Below are 7,469 nucleotides of genomic sequence, written 5' to 3' on the forward strand. Positions count from 1 at the left end.
GCCCTCAATGGACGAATGGATAAGGAAAATATGCTGCTTATACACTATGGAGTATTATGCCTCTATCAGAAAGGATGTATACCCACGTTTTGTAGCAACATGGATGGGACTGGAAGAGATTATGCTGAGTGAAATAAGTCAAGCAGAGAGAGTCAATTATCATATGGTCTCACTTATTTGTGGAGCATAACAAATAGCATGGAGGACAAGGAGTGTTAGAGAGGAGAATGTAGTTGGGAGAAATTGGAAGGGGAGGTGAACCCTGAGAGGCTATGGACTCCGAAAAACAATCTGAGGGGTTTGAAGTGGCGGGAGGGTGGGAGGTGGGGTACCGGGTGGTGGGTATTATGGAGGGCACAGATTGCATGGAGCACTGGGTGTGGTGAAATAATAACGAATACTGTTTTTCTGAAAATAAATAATTTAATTTATAAAAAAATACCTCAACATCATAAAGGTCATATATAAAGGACCACAGCTAATATCCTCCTAAATGAGGAAAAATTGAGAGTTTTTCCTCTATAGTCAGGAATAAGACAGGGATGTCCAGTTTTACCAGTGTTATTTAGCATAGTACTGGAAGTCTTAGCCTCAGCAATCAGATAACACAAAGAAATAAAAGGTATCAAAATCTAAAAGGAAAAAACTCAAACTTTTCACTATTTCCAGAAGATGTGATACTCTATCTAGAAAACCGGATATACTCCACCAAAAAAATTCTTAGAATTGATACAAAAGTTCAATTACGTTCTGATAAGGGAGACATGGTATATAGATATATATGTATTATGCTAAGTGAAATAAGTCAGTCAGAGAAAGACAAATACCATATGATTTCACTCATATGTGGAATTTAATAAGAAAAACAGATGATTGTAGGGAAAAGAAGAAAATGAAAAAGAGAGGCAAGCAAACCATAAGAAACTATTAACTATAGAGAGGAAACTGAGGATTAATGCAAGGGAGGTGGGCAGGTGATGGACTAAATGTGTGTTGGGTATCAAGGATGGCATAGGATTAGAACAAACAATTCCAAAACTTGTATGGAATAAGAAAAGACCCCTATAGTTAAAACAGTCCTGAAAAAGAAAGCAAAGGTGGAGGCATCACAATTCTAGACTTCAAGCTATATCACAAAGTGGTAATGATCAAGACAATATGGCACTAGGGTATATATACATACATACACACACACACACATATATATATATGTGTGTGTGTGTATGTATATAAGTAGATGGGCAGAAAACATGAATAGACATTTCAAAAGAGAAACAAATGGCTAACAGATGTGAAAATCTGGTCAACATCACTCATTATCAGGGAAATACAAACGAAAACTACAAGGAGGTATCATCGCACACCAGTCAGAATGGCTAAAATTAACAACAGAGGCAACAATCAGTTTTGGAAAGGGTTCAGAGAAAGGGGAACCCTCTTATACTATTAGTGGGAATGCAAACTGGGTGCAACCACTCTGGAGAACAGTATAGAAATTCCTCAAAAAGCTAAAATAGAACTACCCTATAACCCAGCATTTACACTACTAGGTATTTATCCAAAAAATACAGCAATTCAGTAAGGTGGCAGGATACAAAATGAAAGCACAGAGATCAGTTGCTTGCTTCTGTACACTGATAATGTAATTGTAGAAAGAGAAATTAGGGAATTGATTCCATTTACAATAGCACCAAAACCCATAAGATACCTTGGAGTAAACCTAACCAAAGAGGTAAAGGATCTATACTCTAGAAACTACATAACACTTACAAAAGAAATTGAAGAAGATTCAAAAAGATGGAAAAACACTCCATGTTCATGGATTGGAAGGATAAACATTGTTAAAATGTCTATGCTGCCAAGAGCAATCTATTCTAGCAATACCATCCCAATGAAAATACCAATGGCATTTTTTAAAGTGCTGGAACAGACAATCCTAAACTTTTTATGGAACCAGAAAAGACCCTGAATCACCAAGGAAATGTTGAAAAAGAAAAACAAAGCTGGAGGCATCATGTTGCCTGATTTCAAGCTATATTACAAATCTGTGATCACTGAGACGGCATGGTACTGTCAAAATAAATAAATAAATAAATAAATAAATAAATAAATAAATAAAAATAAACAGACACATAGATCAATGGAACAGAACAGAGAGCCTGTATATGGACCTCAACTCTATGGTCAACCAATCTTCAACAAAGGAGGAAAAATATCCAATGGAAAAAAGACAGTCTCTTCAATAAATGGCGCTGGGAAAACTGGAAAGCTACATATAGGAGAATGAAGTTTGATAATTCTCTTGCACCATACACAAAGATAAAGTTAAATTAGATAAAAGACCTCAATGTGAGACAGGAATCCATCAAAATCCTATAGAAGAACATAGGCAGTAACCTCTTCAACATTGGCCACAGCAAATTCTTTCAAAACATGTCTCCAAAGGCAAGGAAAAATGAAAGCAAAAATGAACTTTTGGGACTTCATCAAGATAAAAAGCTTTTGCACAGCAAAGGAAACAGTCAACAAAACAAAAAGACAACCCACGGAATAGAAGATATTCACAAATGATGCTACAGACAAAGGGCTGATGTCCAAGATCTATAAAGAACTCAAACTCAACACTCAAAAAACAGATAATCATGTCAAAAAATGGGCAGGAGACATGAACAGGCACTTCTCCAATGAAGACATACAAATGGTTAACAGACACATGAAAAAATATTCATCACCTTAGCCATCAGGGAAATTCAAATCAAAATCACATTGAGATACCACCTTACACCAATTAGAATGGCAAATTGGGGGAGTCTGTATGTTCTGTGTTAACAAGACAAGAAGCAACGAATGTTGGTGGGAGTGCAAATTGGTACAGCCACTTTGGAATACAGTGTGGAAGTTCCTCAAAAGTTAAAAATAGAACTACTTTATGACCCAGGTATTGCGCTAGTGGGTATTTATCCCAATGATACAGATATAGTGAAAAGAAAGGCCATATGCACCCCAATGTTCATAGCAGCAATGTCCACAATAGAGTGTGGAAAGAGCCAAGATGCCCTTCAATAGATGAATGGATAAAGAAGATATGTCCATATATACAAAGGAATATTACTCATCCATCAGAAAGGATGAAAGCCCATTTGCATCAGCATGGTTGGAACTTAAGGTGATTAGTCTAAGTGAAATAAGTCAAGCAGGGAAAAACAATTATCATATAGTCTCACTTATATGTGGAACATAAGGAATAGCATGGAGTACATAAGGAGAAGGAAGGGAAAAATGAAGGGAGGAAAATAGTATTTGTGGGGGGGGGAACCATGAGAACCTATGGACTCCAGGAAACAAACTGAGGGTTTCATGGGCTGGGGTGTGGGGAGATGTGTTAGCTCAGTGATGGATATTAAGGAGGGCATGTATTGCATGGAGCACTGGGTGTTATATGCAAACAATGAGTCATGGAACACTATATTAAAAACAAATGATGAGACTGTATGGTGATTAACATAACCTAATAAAAAATTAATAAACAGGGGAAGAGGGGCAAGATGGCAGAGAAGTAGGAGACCCTGTTTCAACTGATCTCCTGAAGTGAGCTAAATATCAACCAGAACACTCTGAACAAATCAGCCTGAGATGTAAGATTATACACTTCTGGATCTCTACAGGGACAGAAGACATCAGTGGAGAGGTAAAGCAGAATGGGAATGCTTGGACTGATATCAGAGGATAAACAGAAGGGAGAAGGAGCCACCAGAAGTGACCGACTTGAAATTAATCCACCAGTACAAAAGTGCCCCATGGTTGGGAATCAACATTAACTTGAAGTCTGGTTAAAAGCACTCAAGAAGAGCAAAAGATCTTAAGGGGCAACTGCTGGAATTGGGCGGTCATGGGCATGGGCCTAAGCTCATGGACCCAGAACGGCCACCATCGGTAAGCCCCTGTGACAGAGAGAGATTGGTGGAGCCTCTACCACGTGGTCCCTCAGCCCCTGGCTTTCTGCTTCTTGCAACAGCCCTCAGCTGGGGGCAATATGGCCTGCACAGGAGAGAGTCTGATGTGGGCACCAGCTGGCACTCTCTAGGTCCACAGCCTTCCATGCTCTGTGCACACTGCATGGACCATGGGGTCTGAGCACACTCTTGCCAGTGCCTGAGAGAGCTAGTTGTGGGCGCCAACTGGCAGTTTGTCAGACTGCAGCCTTCTAACACCAGCAGAGGGTCTGAATGCTGCCAACCCATGCCTGAAACCTCTGATCAGGATCCCTTGGCAGCACCCTTCCATGATCTGCATGACCGTGGGGTCTGAGTGCACCTTGTGTGGGCCTGGTTTCCAGACAGCAGTCCCAGCAAAGGCAGCCACTGAAAACAGGCTCCCTGGACCAATATACTTGGGTTTTTTGTGGTATGGGGGTGCAAAGACAAGCGGGCGCCTTGGGCGACCATTGAGACAGGGGCTGGGGATGCATATCACCAATGGGAGGAGTTTTCAGAGGGGGAGTCTGTTCTGGACCACCCAGAGGGAAGCAGACTGAGGCCTGTCTCTGAGGTAGAGGTCTGGGCACAGTTTGCTTTCCACTAAATCTCTAGAAAGCTGCAAAAAGTCACCAAAGAACAAAATCCTCCAGAGAACAAAAGCCTGCAAAAACTGGTTTCCACAGATCCAATCTCCTTGACAGGGGTCAGGGCGAATCAGCCCAAGCAAGACTAACTGAAAAACAATGCAGTAGGCCCCTTCCCCAGAAGGCAAGCCAAAAGAATGAGAGGACAACCACCACAGGGTCCCCATAAAACTGTGAAGCCCCAACATCAGAGCAAAATAATATATTAAGCTCCTGGTATTGCCCTAAAATATGTGTATTTCATAGATACTACTTTTTTTTTTTTAATTCGTTCTCGGGATTCTTGTTCTTTTATTTAACCTACTTACCATTACAACTAGAGGTTTAATACAACACATTCCATAATAACCTTTTAACTTAAACTTTTTCCATACATATACCTGTGTTTTTCTTTTTCTTTTCTTTTTTTTAAAAAATATACATATAGATATAAGCTTCAAGGTAATCCTTTTTCCCTATTCAATACTACCTCTATATATAAACCAGTTTTTTTTTTTTTTAGATTTTAAAAATTTATTTATTGGACAGAGAGAGAGATCACAAGTAGGCAGAGGCAGGCAGAGAGAGAGGAGGAAGCAGGCTCCCTGCCGAGTAGAGAGCCTGATGTGGGGCTCGATCCCAGCACCCTGGGATCATGACCTGAGCCGAAGGCAGAGGATTAACCCACTGAGCCACCCAGGCGCCCCATATAAACGAGTTTTAATCTCCCTTTATCTCTGGAAAGTTGATTCCTTTAACAAAGATAAAGATACACCCAGGAAGAACCAAAATAACCTTCCTGGCCAACATCGGGGATTTATAATCACCCTCCCATCTTTTTTCTTTTGTCAATGTTTCTGTGTATTTGTTTTTGTTCTGGTATTATATAAATCTTATTCTTGAGGATCATTTTGGCTGGGTTCTTTTTTTTTTTTTCTTGTCATTCATTTTTGTTGGTCTTTTTGTTTGTCCATTTTTGTTTATATACCTTATAAATCTTACTTTTGGTACTCATTTTGTCTGGGCTTTCTCTTTTCTCTCTCTCTTTTTCTTTTTTAGTTCTTTTTGGTAGTGACTTATGATTGCTCCAAAACATTCCAGGGTGCACCTTGCCTGGATCATGGTTGATATATTCAGCTATACATCCCCTCAACCACCTCTTACCAAAATGACTAGGAGAAGGAACACCCAACAGAGGAAAAATTCAGAAACTGTGCCACAGAACTATTGGATATGGGCATAAACAGTATGTTGGAAAGGGAATTCAGGGTAAAAATTATCCAGGCAATGCATAGGCTGGAGAAAACCACTAGTGACAGCACAGAATCTCCAAAGGCAGAAGTGAGAGCCAACCTGGCAGAGGTTAAAAATGCTATCAATGAGATGCATTCTAATCTAAATACTCTAACGGCTAGAGTAAACGAGGCAGAAGATAGAATTAGTGATTTAGGACAAATGATAGAGAAAAAGGATCAGGAGGAGGCATGGAACAAAAAGCTTAGAAGCCATGAAAACAGAATTAGGGAAATAAATGACTCCATGAAATTTTCCAATGTCAGGATAATTGGGATCCATGAGGGGGGTGGAGAAAGAGAGAAGACTAGAAGGTATAGTTGAACAAATTCTGGATGAAAATTTCCCCAATCTAGGTAATGGAACAAGTGTTCCAGTCCTAAAGGCAGAAAGGACACCACCCCCCACCAAGATCAACAAATCTAGAAAGATCTAAAGACATTTGCTTGTGAAACTCACAAATCACAATTTTAGACAAGATCTTCTGCGGGCAGATAGGGGGAGGAGATTCCTTATGTACAGAGGAAGGTCCATCAGAATAACGTCAGACCTGTCCACAGAAATCTGGCAAGCCATAAAGGGCTTGCAAGACATATTCAGGGCACTAAATGATTAGAATATGCAGCCAAGAATACTTTATCTAGCAAGGTTAACATTCAAAATGGATGGAGAGATAAAGAGCTTCCAAGACTGGCAAGGTTTAAAAAAGTATGTGACCATGAAGCTGGAACTACAAGAAATATTAAGGGGGGGGGGTTCCATAAAAGAAGAAAGAACCCAAGAGTGACATAGAACAGAAATTTACAGAGACAGTCTATAGAAACAAAGACTTTACAGGCAACATGATGTCAATAAAACCTTATCTTTCAATAATAACTTTCAATGTGAAGGACCCAAATGCTTCCATGAAAGAGCACAGGGTTGCAGACTGGATAAAACATCAGGACCCATCCATATGCTGTCTACAATAGCCACATTTGGAAGCCAAATATATATCCAGACTTAAAGTAAAGCAATGGAGAAGTATCTTTCATGCAAATAGGCCTCAAAAGAAAGATGGTGTAGCGATTCTCATATCAGATAAATTAGATTTCAAACTAAAGACTGTAGTCAGAGATACAGAAAGCACTACATCATTCTTTTTAATTTTTTTAAAAATTTTCTATTTCTTTTCAGCATAACAGTATTCATTGTTTTTGCACCACACCCAGTTCTCCATGCAATCCGTGCCCTCTTTTTTTTTTATATTTTAAAACTTTATTTGTAGCAGTTTTAAACCATTTGTAAGAGGTTACACCAGAATTAGAAAATATAATAACCTTACCGAACAGAGCGTGCCCTCTTTTATACCCACCACCTGGTTCCCCCAACCTCCCACCCCCGCCCCTTCAAAACCCTCAGACTGTTATTCAGAGTCCATAGTCTCTCATGGTTCACCTCCCCTTCCAATTTCCCTCAACTCCCTTCTCCTCTCCATCTCCTCTTGTCCTCCATGTTATTTGTTATGCTCCACAAATAAGTGAAACCATATGATAATTGACTCTCTCTGCTTGACTTATTTCACTCAGCATAATCT

The sequence above is a fragment of the Mustela nigripes genome, chromosome 14 (genome assembly GCF_022355385.1).
Source record: "Mustela nigripes isolate SB6536 chromosome 14, MUSNIG.SB6536, whole genome shotgun sequence".
Taxonomy (NCBI): domain Eukaryota; kingdom Metazoa; phylum Chordata; class Mammalia; order Carnivora; family Mustelidae; genus Mustela; species Mustela nigripes.